This window comes from Mastigoproctus giganteus, chromosome 9, assembly GCF_048544385.1.
Source record: "Mastigoproctus giganteus isolate SK-2022 chromosome 9, ASM4854438v1, whole genome shotgun sequence".
Taxonomy (NCBI): domain Eukaryota; kingdom Metazoa; phylum Arthropoda; class Arachnida; order Uropygi; family Thelyphonidae; genus Mastigoproctus; species Mastigoproctus giganteus.
Window position 1 is genome coordinate 106,923,302 of NC_143583.1, and position 20,972 is coordinate 106,944,273.

Genomic DNA, 20,972 nt, shown 5'->3' on the forward strand with positions numbered 1-20,972 from the left:
TCAATTTGAATTTATGCCCTCTCAGGTGATTTTTCTGAGCTAGAGGAAGAATCCCATCAGCATTGAGCATGCTCAAACCATTCAAGGCTTTGTACACCTCTATCAGATCACCCCGCTGGTGCCTAGTTTCCAGACACTGTAATTTGCAAAACTTAAGCCTTTCTTCGTAAGAGAACCCCTTTGTCCCATTCACTAATCTAGTTGCCCTTCTCTGTACTCGTTCCAGCAACTCTACATCCTTCCTGAAATGAGGCCTCCAGGCCTGTATACAGTACTCTAGGTGTGGCCTGACCATTGCCTTATACAAGGGAATAATCACCTCCTTATCCCTGCTAGAAAAATTCCTATATATCATTGACAATACACCATGAGCTACTCTTGCAGCTCGTCTGCACTGCTCAGAGAACTTCATATCTGCCTGCACCACCACCCCCAGGTCCCTTTCATTCTCTACCACTGTCAGTGTAGTACCACAGAGTTGATACGTTGCTCTGGGGTTGCTGTTTCCCATATGTAGTACTTTACATTTGTCAATGTTAAACTTCATTTGCCACCTCGAAGCCCATCTGCTCAACCTTTCCAAATCCTGTTGCAGAAGCATAGTGTCAGTAGTGTCCTTGACAACCCTGCCAACCTTCGTATCGTCTGCAAACTTGGACATTAAGCCTGATATACCATCATCAATATCATTTATAAATACAGAAAACAATAAAGGCCCCAATACTGAACCCTGAGGGACTCCACTAATAACATTAGTCCACGATGAGCAGTGTCCATTGATTACCACTCTCTGTCTTCTCCCCCTCAACCACCCCTTTATCCATAGCAGCAACTTGCCTCCAATGCCACACTGCTCCAATTTGTGCAGCAGTCTTCCATGTGCAACAGTATCAAAAGCCTTTCTAAGATCCAAGTATATAATATCAAAGTTATTCCCTGCATCCAGTTCTTTTGTGACTGCATCATAGTATCCAATCAAATTGGTCAGGCAAGACTTCCCCTTAACAAAACCATGCTGTGTCCTAGCTATAACTGAAGTCTTGTCTAGATGATCCTGCAGTGCTTCTTTCACCAGTGCCTCCATTAATTTTCCGGGAACAGAAGTTAAACTCACAGGTCTATAATTACTTGTGTCAGCCTTTGATCCCCCTTTGTGAATTGGGGTCACATTTGCACATCTCCAGTCAATGGGTACCTCCCCTGAGTCCAAGGAAGCTCTCATAATTATGGCTAAGGGTTTGCTTACCTCCTTTGCTGCCTCCTTTAATATAACTGGATAGATCCCATCCACCCCAGGTGCCTTTCTTGTGTTTATCTTCAACAATTTCTCCTCCACTTTGCTCTCAGTTATTACAAGATTCTCTAGCTTACTGCTAGAGTTGAATACACCTCTGGCATTCCCCTCGCTGAATAACTCCTCATGTGTGAATGTCGATGCAAAATATTCATTTAGTTTGTTAGCTACCCGAGCAGGGTCATCAACAGTTGACCCATCGATCTCAAGTGGACCAATCTGATTCATCCCCTTCCTTCTAGAGTTTACATAAGTAAAGAACTCTTTGCTGTTTTTCTTCGCATCCCTTGCCAAGGATCTCTCGTAATCTGCCTTCGCCTGCCTAACCTCCTTTGTAACTTGGTTACAGATCAACTTGTATCTATCATAGGCGTCCGTGTCACGTGTTAATTTGTATGTATCCCATGCATTTTTCTTCTCTGCCATATGCCTCATTAGTTCATCTGACAACCATTTAGGCCTAAACCTTGAACAATATTTCTTAGTTGGTATGTAAAGCCTAGTAGCTTCCACGATAAGTTCTTTGAATGCTTCCCATTTTGAATTTGCTGTTGGCAATATCATCAGTTGATCCCACTGTATAGAATTTAAATACTGTCTCAGTCCATTGTAGTCGCCTTTACGAAAGCAATACCCCTTCCCTTTACCCCTAATGGTAGTTACCTCTTTGAGTAACTCCCACTTCAGCACACTGTGATCACTGCCACCAAGTGGTTCATTTATCTGCAGATTCTTAATGCATGAAGAATCACTACTGATAATCAAATCAAGAGTATTACTCCCTCTAGTTGCCTCCCGAACATGCTGATGTAGAAAACAATCATCCAATAAATCCACAAAAGCCTCGCCACTGTGTGAGTGACCAGCCCCCAAATTCCAGTCAATATCTGGGAAATTAAAATCCCCCATTATAAGACTCTCTGATTTACTGGCCCACTCTATTTCTCCGAACAGTTTCTTATTATACTCATCAGAGTCATTAGGCCTATAGCACACTCCTACTCTCAATTTTGATCTCCCAATGCTTATGTCACACCAAACTGACTCGACACTGCACTGTCCAGCGATGTCGACTGGCTTCACTTCCTTGGATTTTATGTGTTTTTTAACTAATAGCATAACCCCTCCTCCCTTCCTATCCTGTCTATCCTTTCTGTAGACATTGTACTCCCCAAATTCCAGTTCTGCATTTCTTATATCTGTGTGACACCACGTCTCTGAAATCCCCACAATATCTGCCTTCGATGTTTTGAGCAATACCTCAAATTCATCAAATTTATTTACTAAACTCCTAGCATTGGTGTACACACAAGTATACATGCACCTGTTCTTTTTCTTAGCTACCCTAACACAACCCATGTGTTTACTTGTACCCCAATGATTCCCAGCAGTCTCTGAAATATCCTGCATCTTATTTTCCAGGCTGCGGCTCATTCCAATAGAAGCAGTGCAAGAATCACTTTCACCTCTGCCAGTGGCTACTGTTAATCTATTAGTCCTTGTATCCCCCCAATCTAGCAGTTTTCCGACCCACCTAACATTGCCTCGATAGCATCAGCAAACATTCTTGCACCCTTTCTATTTAAGTGTATCCCATCCCTGTAGAAGCAGTCTCTCCTGTTAACAAGTACAGACCAGGCTGAAAAGGCTTAGTTGCCCTTGTGCCAATAAACTTCCATTTAAACCAACCATCACCAAGTGACATAATTTATATTAATTTATAGATATATAATAAATATAGCAATATGAATTCATGTCCTTCTAGCACTGAGCACATGCTTTTAATTCAAATTTAGTTTATTATAACAGATGTGTAAGTTAACCTCAAAATTTTAGATTATTTTTTATTGCTTGAAAGGAAGGTCGGTTGATATGCCAGAATATATATAGCACTGCTTACATTTATGAAATTTCAAGAAATAACAGAAACTGTTGAACTTGAGTTGTCACTTCTACTTTGGATATTAGCTTCCAAAATATAGCTGTAAAATGTCAATAGACACATTCAGTATGAAAAGGAGAGGTATTTTTTCTTTCACACACACAGGAAAAATTTGCAAGCCTAGGCCTGACAAAATTATTCTATATTTTTTTGATTTAGTTACTTAGCAAGTGTTGGTAACTAACTCCTTAGTTGTGGGCCTTGAGAAGTGTTTGGATGAATGAGGTTATTTATGGCAACCTCTTCATGCTTACCAGAAAATGGATATCAAAAATAATTATTATGATATTGTTTAGTGCAAATGCATCATTACTACATAGTTGAATTTTAAAACAAACCAAAGTTTGTAAGAAACGTAATTACAAGAGTGAAAAGCAAACTCAATTTTTTTGCTGCAGAGGAAGCAAAAAAATTTAGTTTGTGATTTGCTTATGCCAAAAGTTCTGTGTATTATCACAGATGAGCATAGGAGCAGTAGACTATTTTGTCAGAAATAAGACAGGACTTAGTTTTAGAAGGATTGAAGTTAACTAAGTTTTTTTTCATCCCATTGGAGAATTACTGGAGATCAGCATTTAAATAATTGGCAGTGGATATTCAAAAAGTTAAGGCTGTTTGCAGGGCAAGGTTTTTCAGACTGGAAGGAATCAGCAAGATTCTGAACAATTGGGTCTGGAGTAAATTGTCACCCCTTTTTCAGGAACCAGCTAGATATGAGAAAATTTACAACAGCAGGAAGAACTCCTGTAGAATAAGAAAGTGTAAAAAGGTGGCAGAGAACAGGAGCGAGCACAGGTTTTGAGACCAAGGGAAGAAATACCACCAGGACTTGGAGCTTCCTTGGCATCAAGATTGTTCAGAATTCTTTTAATATACTTCTGTTGGAGAGACCACAGGTGGCATTCAGCAGAATGTATTGGGTATGACAATAGGTGGTTTACCAAGATCATCAATATGAGTTGGAAGAAAAATAGATGCTAGTAAGTTGGCTTTGTGGTTAGCTTAGGATGGAATAGAAATGTCAGGTTGTAAGAGAAGAGGAGTATTGATGAACAAAAGCTGCAATCAACAGCTTTGGCCAGAGACCAGAATGCTTGACAACTACTTGGACAAAAAGAAAGTTTTCTACCCTTATACTATGATTTTTAGTGTTTTCCACCAACCATGGAATAAAACGAAAGACGAAAAAACCCAAATTTTAAAATATTTAATATTTACAATAAATTATTTACAAACAAAATATTACTGATAGTAATTTTAAAATAAAACAACTGTGATATACAGGATAATAATAAAATGCCGAATTTAAAATGCAATAAAATATACTAGGTTAAAAGCGCTAAAATACTAACTGAAGCCTTTCAAAGGCTTCTGCCTTCTTTCTCAACAGTGTAATTTCTGTTCTGCGGTGCATCATTAAATACCAGCAGGTTCACGGTGCATCTCACGTGAACGTGTACTGTTCCCGTCAGAACCGGAAGTGGCTCGGGATCGTTTCAGGCAAAAACGTTCATCCCCTCCAAGGATTACCGCCTCAAAGAGGGGATGAATGCGTGTACCCCTATCTCTATTTATATTTTTCTCAGTAGAACTAATTCGCAAGCTCTCGAGCCACTTGCGGGCCGAAAATCTATGCGCCCGATCAGTGATGACCGCTTCATCTGGGGAGATTTGATGTTGCTTCTCCCAGAAATGTTCAGCTACGGCGGATTTACCATAGTCTGCATTTCTTATCGCATTTGTGTGCTCCCCCCAGACGATCTTTGGGACACCGTTTTGTTTCTCCCACATCACTCCCCACATTCCGGGCATTTAATACTGTATACGACCCCACTTATATTTTCATTTAAGACAGGGTCCTTCACCTGTGACACGATTGTGTGCAGCTTCCTGCCTGGGAGCGGCACACAACGTGTCTGGTAATTCCTTAATATGCGAGCTAAACGCTTGGATAAACCCGGATAGTAGGGAATGTATGCGGTGGCTATTGGCGTGAAGGGCTCACTTCTACTCTGCCCTCCACTAATGTATTTCTCTATGATCCTCCGGGGGTAGCCACACTTCAAAAGATCCGCCATAACACATTCATACTCCAAGTTTCTATCCTCTGAGGTACTACAATGGGATTTTGCCCTATCCACTAATGCTCTTACTACACTGTTCCTGTGATAATTAGTGTGCGTTGAGTTGTAGTGTGAATATTGGCCCCTGCACATAGATTTTCTAAATACTTTTGTTTTCAAATGCTGGCTTTCTCTACAAATCAGCACATCCAGGAACGGCAAAACCCCTCCTTCCTCTACCTCAGAGGTGAATTGTATGAACGGGGAGAAGATATTAAGAAAATTCAACGTATCATCCTCACTCCCTTCCCGAATAACTGAAAACGTATCATCAACATACCTTTTCCACGGACGCATAGGGAGAACTGTAGTGTTAAATAGTCTGGACTCGAGCTCCTCCATCGCTAAATTAGCTATGATGGCACTGATGGGGGAGCCCATAGCTGCACCGTTAACCTGCTTGTACATGGTGTTATTAAACACCATGGTAGTACTCAAAAGACATAACTCTATTCCTTTACATATGTCCTCTAAGTTTAGTTGCGTCCTATTGTTCAAGGTGGTGTCTCTTTCTAAAGCCATGTACGCACAATGTATCCCATGGTCAATTGGGATGCAGGTAAACAACGATGTTACATCAAAGGATATCATAACCTCGTTTTCTTCTATACGTTGTCCTCTTATGAATTGTACAAATTTTCTGATACTATATTCAGAGAGTCCAACTAATGGTGGCAGTAGTTTGGCTAGGAAACCAGATAATGCATACGTGGGGGTGCCAATAAACGAGACTATCGGTCTGAGTGGCACACCCACTTTATGTATTTTTGGCAAACCGTAAAATCTCGGTATCTGACTTCCTGTGGCATGTAATGCCCAATACCGCTCCTTTGAAATCTTATTGGATTTCATCCAACATTGCACCATCTTATTAACATGTCGTTCCAGATTCGACAGGGGATTCTTATGAATAATCATATAGGTTGTGCGATCATTTAACAAATCTAATGCTTTGCTTACATATGCTTCTTTATCCAAAACCACCGTTGCTATACCTTTATCAGCTGGTAGGACCACAACATTATCGTCCTGCTTAAGACTTTCTAGTGCTAATCTTTGCTTTGTATTAAGATTCGAGGGAACTTTCTTTTCTACCCTTAGCCTGTTCCAAATTAAATTTGGACTGATTAATAAATGTTTTACAATTGTTGCAAGCTTTAGCATAGGCAGAAAACAAAGTGGGAGATTTTGATACAAGCTAATAGCAATATGCTACATCCTTACTTTGAACAGCTGTATATCACATTTATTGGAAAGCCAAGGTTTAGATATGGGATGAGATTTTTGAGTGGAATGCAAAATAAAACAATTCATCCCTAAAAGAATAGTTTTATGAACATGATCTGATCCCACTATCTGCTCAGAAGATTTAAATCAGTAATATCCAAGTAAAAGAATAATAGGAATCATGCAGTGCATCCCATTTCACATATTTGTAGTGCCAAGCAACACAAGGCTGAGAATGGCCATGAGGAATAAACCTTCACTGAGCTTGTGATTTGAAGTGCATGTTGGACTGTTAACATCGACTGTGTACTTTGGTAGGGTTGTTGGCAAGAAAAAGATCATGAGTGTGTGTGTGTGTGTGTGTGTGTGTGTGTGTGTGTGTGTGTGTGTGTGTGTGTGTGTGTGTGTGTGTGTGTGTGTGTGTGTGTGTGGTTAGGATAATCTATTTTGGTAGGTAAATGAAAAAGCTGTGTGAGGTCATTAATAATCTGAATGCTTCATGGGGTTTTTGTCAATGATATACAGAAACTTTTCTAGCAAGGATAAGGAGGTGATTATCCCTTTGTATAAGGCCAGTTTATTAGGCCGCATCTTGAGTACTGTATATAGGTCTGGAAGCTTCATTAGGAAGGATGTAGATCTGTTGGAACGGGTGCAGAGAAGGGCAACTGGACTGGTGAAGGGAACAAAAGGTGCTCTTACCTAAAAAGGCTTCAGTTCTGCAAATTGCAGCATCTGGAGACTAGGCACCTGTGGGGGAGATCTGATTGAGGTGTTTAAAGCCTTGAATGGATTGAGTAATCTGAATGTTAATAGCATTCTTCCACTTGCTGAGACTATGTACATGAGGGGACATAAATTCAGGTTGAGGAAGGATGGTTGCAGGATAGATGTGTGGAAATTTACCTTCATCCAGCAGGTGGTTGATTGTTGGAATAGGCTTCAATTTGTTGTTGTTGAAGTGGATGGGTTAAACAAAGTCAAGGAAGAACTAGACAAATTCTTGGAGGGTACGGATGTGGGTGAACTGTGTAGGTGTTTTTTTATTTGGCTGATGCTATATAACCTTGATTTCTTGCATCATTTGCCATTACTACTACTACAAATGCCTCAGCTTCTCAACCAGCTGGATCGATGCTACCACTGGACTTCTCTTAAACTGATGGCAGCTGGAGTTGTGAACATTGATATAACCAAGGGAAATTATCTTACTATTAGAAAAGTTAGACAGGTGAAAGGAAGTCAGAGAGTTCTGAATGATTGGTGGAGTTGGGAAAATAATAGAATCATCAAAAAGTTAATTTTACAGAATGGGAACAGAGTGATTTTAAGCCAGAGGAGATCAGAAAGAGGGGAGATTCTAAGTTAGGAAGTCTTTGAAAAGAATAGAGCAGACATATGCCAAATACAGGCATACCTCGAATAACGAATAGGATGCGTTCCACGAAATTACTTCGTTAAGCGAAACTTCGTTTTCAGAGGTAAAAATACTATGCCCAGAATAGGGATACGTTCCTACGTAAAGAAAATGAAAAGCTTTTTTTTCAAACAAAGAAAAGTTTTATTAAATAAACAGTCAACTTACATACAAAGTGAAATCACATTTTAAAATATGAGTCTAAAGTTGATTGCTTATGCTTTTATTCTCTTTCATTTAATAATTGCCTATACGGAGTTATTGCATTTAACACTGATCGCTTAACAATAAAACTTCTTCCTAAATCAGGATCATTTTCACTAAAAAAATTTAAAATGTTTTCAATGTCATTTAAGCACTTTTTTAAATCTTTGGTTGTTAACACTTTTTCGGCAGGAACTGCTTTAACTTCGTCTTCATTATCTTTGTCTTCGTTGCTAACAAGGTTTTCTAAATCTTCCACTGAAAAACCATCATCTTCTGCATTCAATAAATTTCTAACATCCTCTTCATCGACATTTTCGAAACCTATTGATTGAGCCATTTGGATAACTTCATTTCTAATTTCTTGGATGTTATTTTCTTCTTCTAGTACAACTACTGGCCATATTTTGTGCCAAACTCCATGTAAGCATTTCTTAGTGACTTCTTTCCAAGAACTATCAATGTTTTCAATTGCGTTTTTAATGGTGTAGTTTTTCCAAAAAGTTTTAACTGTCATTTTCTCTTTATCCTCTAGTTCAGTTAAATTGCTTAATGTTCGACGCAGATAATAAGCTTTTAATGATGCTATTATTCCCTGATCCAATGGTTGAAGCAGGGAAGTTGTGTTTGCTGGAAGAAACACAACTTTGACAGGAATGCATGTGTCCAACGTGTTAAGATCAGTAGGATGTCCCGGAGCATTGTCTAACAACAAAAGAGCTTTTTCTTCAAAGTTGTTTTTTTTGACAATACCGTTTTACTTCAGGACAAAAGCGGTTAACAAACCAATCAGTAAATAACTCCTTGGTAACCCGCTTTTCTATTTGCTTTCCATATTACAGGTAAATTCATTTTTATGTTACCTTTTAATGCCCTCGGATTTTCTGAATGGTAAACCAATAACAATTTTAATTTATAATCGCCAGAGGCGTTTGATCCAAAGAGTAACGTTAAAAGGTCTTTGGCTGCTTTGAACCCAGCAGCTGATTTTTCTTCAATAGAAATGAAGCTTTTTGTTGGTAGCCGTTTCCAGAACAAACCGCTTTCGTTAACATTGAACACCAAATTTGGTGGAAAATTTTCACGTTCAATTATTTCCTTTAGTTTTTCTGGAAACTTCTGTTAATTTTACACTATGAATCCTGGCCCGTTTTTTAAATTTCTTGAACCAACCACGAGAAGCCCCAAAGGTTTCCATAATTCTTCGGTTTGTTTAGATTTCAGGTGATTAAACTGGAATATTTTTTTTATGTTAAATGGGGCTTGAAATTGCGGACTTCGTTATCCGAGGTAACGTTAACCGAGGTATGCCTGTACTACCTTTGAAGCAAAAGGAATCAACCAGTAAATAGTTAAAGCAAATGAGATGAGTAGCGGTTCAGGCAACTGACAATTGAGTGTCTGTGAGAAAAAGTAAGTGGGGCTTGGCAGATTGCAGGTAGAAATGGATGTCACTGAGATTTGCACTGAGATTACATATATTTGTGAAATGAATGAAGTTTTTGGGAGGTTTAGATCTTTTTGCCTATAAGTTTTCCATTAGTTTGACTATTCATGGTGCATTTACTAGATAAAATAAAAGTGGAGGGGGAAACTTGAAATTTATGAAGGAAATTATAAAATATTTTAATGAAATTAATTGTTTCATTAATTTATCTCATTAATATAATATAATTTCCTTAATTATATATTAAAGAAATTAATATGTAATTAATGAAATTTTTGTATGTGGTGTACATATTCTTGCTGTATATATTCTTGCTGTATGTATACAGCAAGAATATACCCAGCTCCTTGGCTGGGTATATTCTTGGGGCTCATATCTGGTGAGTATGGGCTTGGCACACAGGGTCCTGAGCTGGATATCATCATTCTTTTCTCTTTTGGTGATTCCCTCCTATCTCTCTCTCTCTCTCTCTCTCTCTCTCTCTCTCTCTCTCTCTCTCTCTCTCTCTCTCTCTCTCTCTCAGGGTACTCAAATTTTTTTTTGGCTAGTACAGCATTAGCCTCAGACTTCCTTGCACCATATGGCTAATAATAATAATAATAATCTGCCTTGGCATTGCTCCCCCATTAACACTACTCAGACTTCCTCCAGCTGGCAGAGTAAAGACAGCAAGAGCTGATCCAAATGCATCCTAAAGAGATATTAATAGGTTTGGTGTGGTGCCTCTCTGGTGGCCAGCCTGCAAACACCATTTTAGAGCTATACTCATGAAAATATTGGATCATGTTGTGATGCCCATTGTAACCTCAAAAGACATCATTCATGTTGCATGATGAAAGAGATTGGGGGATATCAAAGCTTTACTCTGGAGACTAAACATTGGTTTCACCACTTCAAGCTTGTGATAATCAAAGTGCTGATGTTGTACTGGATGATAAGAGTTATCTACTATATCACACACCGAGGTCATTCCTCTGTGTGATGTGGATATCACACCCCTACCACTACTCACATTGGTTCACATCTGGTTGGTCATCTACAGTATAGGTGACCAACCAGATGCAGTGCAGTGTTTCGTGACGACTTGCATATTGGGGGGGGGGGAGGATTTTCTAGGATTTACTAAGTCTTACCAGAATGAAGGTACGTCAGAGGAGTGAATTTTGTTGTCACAAATGGACTTAACCAAAATTTGACCAAATAGTACCTGAATATCAGTTCTGTCAACGTTTAGACTGAAGGTAGCAAATCCTAGCCTGTTATGCCTGAAAGAATATCTGTGACAAGTCTCAGGAATATAAACTTCAAGGCTAGACCCAATCCACCATCAGGCTGTATGCATTGCTGCTGGAACATTTAGAATGTCTCCTGTTCAGAGCTCCTGTTGAATTGCCTTTGTTGCTTGGGCATAAGCAATTGTTTTTACAGTATACCCTTTAAACAAATCTCTGCCAGATCATCCCACATCAACATCTGTCTTCAAGTCACAGTGGGAAAATCTTTATAACACCCGTGAACCTGCCAACCTTCCTTTGGTACTCATGTCAAAGAGTTACAGAACCAGGGGCTCACATCTGGTGAGTATGGGCTTTGCACACCCAGAGTCCTGAGCTGGATATTATCATTCTTCTCTTCCTTGGAGATTCCCTTCTACTTCTCTCTCTCTCTCAGGGTAACTCAGAAAGAAAATTTTTTTTTTTGGGTGGTGCAGCATAAGCCTCAGGCTTCCTTGCACCATATGGCTGATAATAATGATAATAATAGTAGTTAATATTGCCCAGTTACCATGGAAACCCCTTACATCTTGGCAGTCTCATCTACCATCACATAACTTCTCCATTAAAAAGTTTGGAAAGGCATGTACTGTATCCTCTCTCTACCAGCAACTTTATGCTGCCCATTGTGCAGAACAGTTGGCTCAAGACTGCAGCCATCCCAAGCAGTAGCCATAGTGGTCATGTCACAAAAGTGACTGTATCTATCCAATAAATTGTTAAAACATAGAGTAATGTACTCAAATATAAATTTTTAAATCATAAAGTAATATACCCAAATATAAATTTTTAAATCATGAAGTAATATATCCAGATATACTCTTCTATAGCCATATGGCTCAATATAGTATATTTGGTAACTTATGAACTTGCCAACCAGCAATCTTTCTATCATGAATCAGTAAGACTATGTTTACTTATTGTAGTTGAAATCCTGCTGGCTGCCAAACATTTCAGAAGCATTAAATTAAATTTGAATTAACTTTAATATAATGTAATTTGCTACTTCATCCAATTGTACTGTTTGTTAAATGGCAGAAAAACAACAACAACAAAAAAAGGCTGTCAGGTGCCAAGAGTCGCAGATGGTTAAACTTTGTTCTGGAATAAAAAATAAATACTTAAAACCAATATTGTTTGGTGGGTCACTTTAGGCTACATGAAAGGATCTGCAGGCAGGCTGTGGTTTTCCCATCTGATCTAGGTGATAGTGATCACTGGTAGTCAAGGAGAAAATGGTCCTGGAGTCACAATTCAGTCTGATCTGAAGTTTTCCCAACAGCGTTGGGTCAGCTCCAGAACAGCACATGGAGTTTTGTGAAGTGAACCATAGTAATTTTGTAAGTGGGAACAAATAGGTGATTTCACCATCATATATATAGGCGCCTCCGTAGCCAGGTGGGAAGGAGCAGCAGTGCGTAGCACACGCTTCTTGATTAGACCGGGGTTCGAGCCCGTCACCACCAAATACGGAGGATGCGGAAAGGTCATTCAGGGAATGACCACCGCATATCCCGGAGCAATATGGCCTTAGTTGCTAATGCTCCTAAAAACCAAATAACAACAACAAATAACAACCATCATATAAAGCATTAATTAGACCACATTTCCACTATAGTATACATGTTTAAAAATATACTTTTAGAAAGTATCCCCTGAATGTCTGGAAACAAGATTAGGTAGTAATACGGAGAAACTGCAGTTTTCTGGTTTGCAAAGCCTGGAGACTAGGTATGTACCAAGTGATATGATTGAAATATATATCTCTTTCACAAGTTTGAGTAAGCTGACTGCTGTAAATATTTATCTCCCTCTGAAGTGATGGAGCACCTCCGTAGCCAGGTGGGCAGGAGCAGCAGTGTGTTGCACACGCTTCTTGATTAGACCTGGGTTCAAGCCCATCACCACCAAATACGGAGGATGCGGAAAGGTCAGGGAATGACCACCGCATATCCCTGGAGCAATAGGGCCTTAGTTACTAATGCTCCTAAAAACCAAATAACAACAACTGAAGTGATGGGAGCATGTTTTTAATTAATAAGGGTAACTGTAGATTGTATGTAAAGAAATTGGCTTTCAGTCTGATCAGTACTAATATAAGTGGTCTGCTTATATTAGTACTGATCACTATCAGTACTAATATAAGCAGTCAATACTAATAATAAATAAATACTAAAGCAGTCAATACTAACACTATCAATACTAATATACTGATCACTATCAGTACTAATATAAGTGGTCGCCATCCACTTATATTAGTACCGATAGTGATTAGTGACTGAAACAAGCTTTGTTGTTTTTTTTGTCTGATACTACAAAAGTTGGCGCCTCCATAGCCAGGTGGGAAGGAGCAGCAGTGCGTAGCTCACGCTTCTTGATTAGACCTGGGTTCAAGCCCATCACTACCAAATATGGAGGATGCGGAAAGGTCAGGGAATGACCACCGCATATCCCGGACCATGGCTTTAGTTACTAATGCTCCTAAAAAAATACCAAATAACAATAATAAATAGCTACAAAAGCCACAGCACTTCTCTTCCTTTCAACCTTTGCTGATACTAATGCTAACTTATTTTACAGTGTTATTTGTAACTGAGTTTTTTTAAAAATAAAAAGTGAAATTAAGCGAATCATTAATATCATAAATATATAATATTCATGATAATAATTAGTAACACAGCCCTACAATAGCTTTGGGTTCTGGGTAATTATGTTTTTGAATAAAGTATTCAAAATGATATTGCATTTTTTTTTATTATTACACGGTTGGCAGCCACTGGTTACTGATTTTTTCTTAGTGTCATCATGAACAGAGAATCTTCCAGAAGTGTTGCATATTCACAGTGCAAGATGTTGGCTTCCTGTGGATCACTTTCTATTGGTCTGCCATCCACTTATATTAGTACTGTATATAAGTTGATAGCAGGAAGCCTCATTCTCTGCACTGTGTAGGTCCTATAGCACAATTAAAGTAAAACCATGTTTGTTTTTGTTTTTTGTAATATGGCAACAATAGGTTATATAAATAAACTTGACTGACAGATATTTATTTAAAGTATACCCAGTAAATAAAATAAAATAAAATAAAATATTTCTGGAAATATTTTATTTTATTTTATTTTATTTTATTTTATTTACTGGGTATACTTTAAATAAATATCTGTTAAACTATGGACCCCAGTACTCCAGGCCCATTTGTCACTAAACTTGACTGAGTTTGTTGTATTTGTGCCAGCTCTGTTGTGAAAAAAAAAAAAAATAGAAAAAAAAAAAAAGGAAGATAAAACATTACAAAATTTATTAAAAAGAACATTTTGTATATACAGGGGGTCCTCGTTATCCAAGGATAATTGGTTCTAATAAAATTCCACTTAAAATGAATCCACTTAAAACAGTGACCAAATTTTCGTAATGTGTATTAATTTTTGTTGTTTTGTTATTTGGTTTTTAGGAGCATTAGCAACTAAGGCCATATTGCTCCGGGGATATGCGGTGGTCATTCCCTGACCTTTCCGCATCCTCTGTATTTGGTGGTCACGGGCTCGAATATGTGTATTATGTACTTGTACATAGGAAACAGTGGACTGAAGGAAGTGAAAAATGGGAATTATTTTATAGACATTTTTTATTATAATATGTTGAGCAATGTAAGGTTAAGTAAAGTTTATTGAAGTTGCACTATTTTTCAGTTTTACGAATAAAGAATGAATCCAGAGCTTTTGTTTTTTTCAGATAAAATTGTGTCCTTGCCTTTAGTTATGTCTTTAACTTTGTAACTTTTGTGCATGATTATTATTATTTATTGATTTATTCAGCTGATTGCAAGTTGCAATCATCCGCTTGTATACTGTGCAAGCCAGAGGAGCATATTCATAATGCAGAGGGTAAATTTACAAAAATATTTACAGTTTAGTAATGAAGGAAATATGTATATTAATGTAAAATTTTGTTCTTCATTGCTGGATGTCTTTGTAATGGAGCATTCACAACACTAAAATTTATTAACTTTGTACCCGAATGTCGTGATGACAGCATAACTCAGAATAACTAAAAGACAATGGGTTCCAGCTATTTGGGTTGCAACTCAGTTGTTTCTTGGTAGATAGTCTTTCTTATTGGAGCATAGTTTTTCACAGTTAACCTGAAACCGGTTTAGGGTTTCTATGGTATTTAGTGGGAACATCCTGTTTAAACTTTTCAAGGAGTTTAGATTATAACAAAGTGGCCTAATTTTCAAGCATGTAGGATGGATTGCCTCTGACTTTGTTGGTGCGAGATGATGCCCGTAAGTATTGCCGCGTCATATTTTCCTGTCAATAGCTTGCCCGGGATATAGATATTTGTCCAAATGACAAGTGTCCACTCCATTTTTGCATACAAAATGCCTCTGGAGACAGTGAAGAGGAATTGGAAAATCTTGTTGAGTATTCAATATTCTATGTTTAGGAAGGTTTTAATGTATGTTTCAGTAGCTGAGGACCAGATGACCAAAGCGTATAAGGCAACTGGGGCAACACACTTAACAGTGTATTCCTTCACCAGTTAAGCATTTTGAATCCTAGCCGATTCTTGTCTTGAGCACCAAATAATGGCTAGTGTTTTCTTTTTAGTGGTAGTGAAATGCTCGGTGAAGGATAACTTGTTGTCCCAGGTAATTCCCAGATCCTTGTGATGATCGACTTTTTGAATGGGTTGGCCATTTAAGAGAATGGTGACATTATGTATTTTATGCTTTCTGGAGCAGTTTTAACACATTCTGGGCATCTGGGCAGTTTTAACACGCTCGTTGCCGATCATGCACCAGTCCGTGATGTTGCAGCAGTATTGAAGAGCCGATCATGCGCAGGATGTGGCATCATTACCCAGTAGCCAATCACGCACGGGTGCAGGATTCGTTAGACGTTAGTATGAAGTTCTCAACTTCAGTTGGCATTGTATTTCTACTGTGTATAGTTGTTTCGGTGTCAAGTAAAGGGTGTAAACTATATGTAGGTGTATGTGGTGTTGAACATTTTGTTACGTGACATGCGGAAAAGTCTTGTAATATGAGTTGTGCAGATGATAGTTTAGCTGGCCTGTCACACCCAAAAAGAAGAAAAGTGCAATATAAAAAATCCCTTACAGATGAAGAAATTGCAAAAATGTTGGAAGAGTTATCTGACGTATATCCCAGTGATGTCAGTTACGGCGATGACGAAGATTTTATCCCTCCAAAGGACGCTTTGGATTCGGAAAGTGTAGATGAAGAAGATATTGTGGAAGAGGCTACACTTCCACAGCAGGATTCCTGTGAGTTGGAAAATGTCATGTGGGAAAATGATGTAACATTGATGAAACAGTTTCGTTTTACAAAATCCAAGTCTTTGCTGCAACTAGGGCTTGCAAACCGGTTTTATAAAACCGGTTAAATCAGTTTTCATATTGAGTTGTTAAAGCCGAAACCGAGCTTCTAAAACCGGATTTGAATATTTTCTTAGTTAGCCCTCGAATATAGTTTTTTGTTACGCACATTTTCTTTTGTTTGTTCGTTTGTCTGGATCGTTCAACTGCTTTATGTTTTAAACATGTTTTTTATTTTATTTTATTTTATGTTTAGGTAGGAATTTCATGGGAAAGTGGCCCAAATGTAGGAGGGATACCTTTTATTTTCCCATCTGTATCATGGCACGATGCAGGTGTACTCATTTACGACTGAGTGAGTCGGAGTGATAGCATAAAAGAAAATGCTCAACATTTCTCCGTTCCATCTATCTTGTTCACCAGGAAAGTTATGGAACGCGCCTTATTGATGGTTACACACTAGAAACAGATTCGCTGAATATTGCATCAAATTTCAATCGTAGAAAGTTTTTTGCTTCTTTATTCCTATTAAATTTGTAATCAAATGTTCTCCAAAAAGCAGCTTCACCAAATTTAGCTTTTATGTAATTTTGAAAATACAATAGATTTAATTGGGGGAAAAAAATTGCAAGTAAATAAATAAAAAACTTCTTTCGTGAAAATTTTGAAACTTGCCTCATTTAGACTCTTCATTCAGTGCTTGCGGGAGTGATGCATAGTATTGTGCCTTTGTTATCTTCACTATTTTTATTTAAAATTGTCTGTGATATAAATTCCTACTAATTTATATTTATTACTCTTAATATGTCTAAGATGAAATCAAATGTATGGAATTATTTTGCTCCAAAAAGCAAAGATGAAGCACACGTTAGAAGATAATGAATTCATCTGGAGGATCTACATCATCTTTGATGTTGCATTTAAAGAAAATGCATCATATTGACATTAAACAAGATAACAGTGAACCTCCTGTGAAAGTGGTAAGAGCATTAGAAAACTTTATCATTAAAAAATCTATGGAAGAAGAGATTTCAAAATTAGCTGCTTTAGATGGATTTTCTTTTAATTCAATTGCCAAGAGTGAGTTTATACAATCAAGCCTTCACCTTCAGAGAAATAAATACGATAAATTACCACCAGCCTCAGTGAATGGAATTAAAAATATGGTTCTGAATTATTATAAAACTAAGAAAGAAGAACTCATTCAGCATTTTAAAAATTCATTGGTTTTGGGTGCATGGTATTCATTGACTCTAAACGAATATACGTCTCAAAAATTTTTATTTTGTTTCTCAGAGCAAACTAAACTAGAATTACAATTAATAAGCTTTCGGCTGGGAGGCAGCCTTCTTCAGATTGAATACATGAATGGCAGTTGGAATAGAGATGTGCACTGCCAGGATGGCGCATGAGGTGCGTGGTTAATTGTTTGTTGATGTTTGTGGCTGTGACATATGGTGGTGATGTGGCCAGCGTTTGTCTATGGATAGAATTACTGCCTCTGTGATGGGGTTAACTTGGCAATCACTGTTCCTGTTCAAAGAGGCATCCGAGCATTTTATATTTAACGATTCCAACCAGGTGCGCTTTAGGTAATGGTGGGACCTGTCCACAACCACAACATCGCGGTGTGGGTCGATGTCGTGGCGGGTTGTCCAGACATGCTCGGCGATAGCTGAGTGTTCTACATCTGCCAAACGGATTGCCCTTTTATGTTCTGAGAGACGTTTCTCGAGTCGACGTCCAGTCTCTCCAAAGTAGCAGCTGGTGCAGTCACGGCAAGAGATGCGATAGACCAAACCGCTCTGTAGAAGAGTGGGGATGGGTGTTTTTACGTTGGAGATAAGAGAACGCAGTTTCTTGCCTGGGAGTTGGATACATTTTATCCCATATGATTTTAGGATTCTACCGATCTGTTGTGACAGGTTGGGGTAGTATGGGATAAATACCATCGTGGATGACTTGTCACTGTTGGCGTTGCTGTTGGTCGTCACGTTGTCGTGTGCCTGTAGATCACACCTGTCAAGGACGTCGATGGGATAGCCACACTTCGTAAGGTCTCCTTTGACTCTGGTGATCTCTTTGCGTCTCTCATCTGCGGAGCTGGAGTGTGTCCAGGCGCGAGTTAGCAAGGTTCGGGCAGTGGAGAGGAGGTGGCCCCGTGTGTGTGCTGACCGGAAGTTGGCAAATTGGCCAGCACACATAGGTTTGTGATAAACCGTCGTCTTCAAGCATGTGTCTTCGCGCCAGACAAGTGTATCTAGGTATGGTATAGAGTTGTTCGACTCCAGCTCAATCGTAAACTTTATGAAGGGCGATAGTGAGTTGGGTGGGTTAGGAGTCGTTGACCTGAGTCTCTAGGGATGACAACGAACACATCGTCTACATAGCGACACCAAAAGGCGATGTGATCTGGCGTGTGTGTAAACGCACGTCCCTCTAACTCCTCCATCACGATGTTTGCTGTGACAGAGCTGACAGGGGAACCCATGGCTGTGCCATGTATCTGCTGGTAGATTGAGTCGTTAAACATGATTGCACCCCCTGTTAAGCACAGTCTGAGGGCGGCGGAAATGTCATCAGGCGTCAGCCTAGTTCTGTCGCTAAGGGTTTCATCGTTGTCCAAGAGTTGTTTTGCACAAGAGATGGCAAGTTCCACTGGGATGGAGGTAAATAGTGATATTACATCGAATGAAGCCATGACTTGATCATGTGAGATGGATATAGAGTGGATCCTTTCTATGAACTCAACACTGTTGGAGATGGTGTAGGTAGCCTTGCCAACTAGAGGAGAAAGAAGTCTCGAGACAAACTTGGACAGCTCGTAAGTCGGTGATCCACAGCAGATCCACTTTTATCTGTACAAAATAAAAGGTATATGAATATAAATGTGCATTCAAAAGACAATCATTGGTCGTTAGGTCTTATTGAGATTAATGGTTCACTTGATAGCAGAAGAACTGAGCAAATTGTGAACGAACACTTGAAGGAATTTGGTTTGAACTTGAATGAGGATATTGTTGCCTGCACCACCAATGGAACAGCAATGATGATTAAGTGTGGCAAGCAAATTACGCCTAATCATTAACAATGTATAGCCCATTGTCAGTTATAGATGTACTTTATGAAAAAAGCAATCAATTATGGTGCCACAATCTCTGAGTCTCCCAAAGACAATGAAGAAAATGAAAATAATGAGGAAAGTAGTGATGATGAAGAAGTTGAAGAAAGACAGCAAGGAATGCTTTATCAAACCAACTTTACTGATTAGCTCATTTATTTCTTTACTCCAATGGCCAATATTGCACAAACTATTAACAAAGTCAGAAAAATTTGCAAGCTTTTTCGAAAATCGCCTACCAAAAATTACATATTACAAAATTTTGTTAAAGCAAAATTTAATGGGAAAGAATATAAACTTATATTAGATTGCAAGACTAGATGGGATAGCACATTCTATATGATTGAGAGATTTTTGAAATTTAAAAATTGCTTTCCAAATGCTCTATGTGCAGTACTGTCAACTGAAGCTGTGTCTGACGATGACTGGAAAACACTTGAATTGCTATGTGAAACTTTGTGACCAGTTGAAATGATTCTGAAGGCTATAACCTCAGGAGATACAGACTTACTTAAAGCAGAGTCTTCAATAGAATTTCTGCTTGCTAAGCTTGATACAGCAGAAAACCCATTTGCTTTAAAGTTTCACCAAAGCATTTTGCAGCGTTACAATAAAAGACGAAATTGCCAAAATGTGGCTTTGCTGAGCTATCTATACAACCTCAAAAAGTTTAGGAAAGAAGATTCAGGTTCAAGAACTTTTGATTTTCCAAGTAAGCAAGTTTTGAAAAAGCATGCTGAAGAGATTTATCAGAGATTATTTGCAAAACATTCCGAAGGAGTCTTAGCATTGAATGAAGAAACTGAAAATAAATGAACTGTTCTTTTAGAAGAAAACAGACTCGTCTAGTTCCGATGTTGGAGATACACTCATGCGAGAGTATGACAGTGTAATAAAGAGATTAACTGAAGAGCCTTCAAAATATCCGAGTGAATTGGAAATCAGCAAAGAATTTAAAATTTTGGAGGCAACTAGCAGTAGAAGTGAAAAGCTGGAGAAAGTTTATAGAGCACTTCTGACCATTAAACCAAAAGTGTCTAATCTGAGAGAGTGTTTTCGATCACTGGTCTCTTTAACACAAAAATAAGGTCAAGTCTATCAGGAAAAATGCTTAATATACTGTGTTTTTTAAAGAATCATTTTCAGAAAAAGCTGAGCAATAAATAGTAAAGTAATTTCCCCAAGCTGTTTTTTTTCACGTTATTTTTATTTATTTATTATTATTATTATAGAGCTTATTATTTTTTTTTGTTTACTATACGAGAAGATAGTTTTTATTCAAAGGATTTGAATACAATTTATAATTTTGTATAATCTCAAGCTGAATCAACGTTGAATATGTCTTTGGACTCGTAGCCCCCTATAATTTTTTTTTTTGAAGACTATGCCAATGGTCTCATAGTTCACTATAATTTTGAAGAAGACTGTGCCAATGGGACTATCCAGTGGGCATAGTCTTCTTCAATTGTAACTCCACTTTCATCAGAAATAACTTTTTAGAGTAAGCCATGACACTCTTTAACCCATTGCCTGTCCTGTGCATCACATGTGATAAACACAACGCATTTTCTATACGCTTGTGC

The 20,972-nt window shown here is 38.3% G+C and overlaps 1 protein-coding gene across 2 annotated transcripts in view; it reads left to right on the plus strand.

Annotated features, from left to right (window-relative positions):
• Positions 1–20,972, plus strand: part of LOC150080626 (glycerol kinase-like) — a 420,206-nt gene that overhangs the window by 267,708 nt on the left and 131,526 nt on the right. The window lies entirely within an intron of this gene.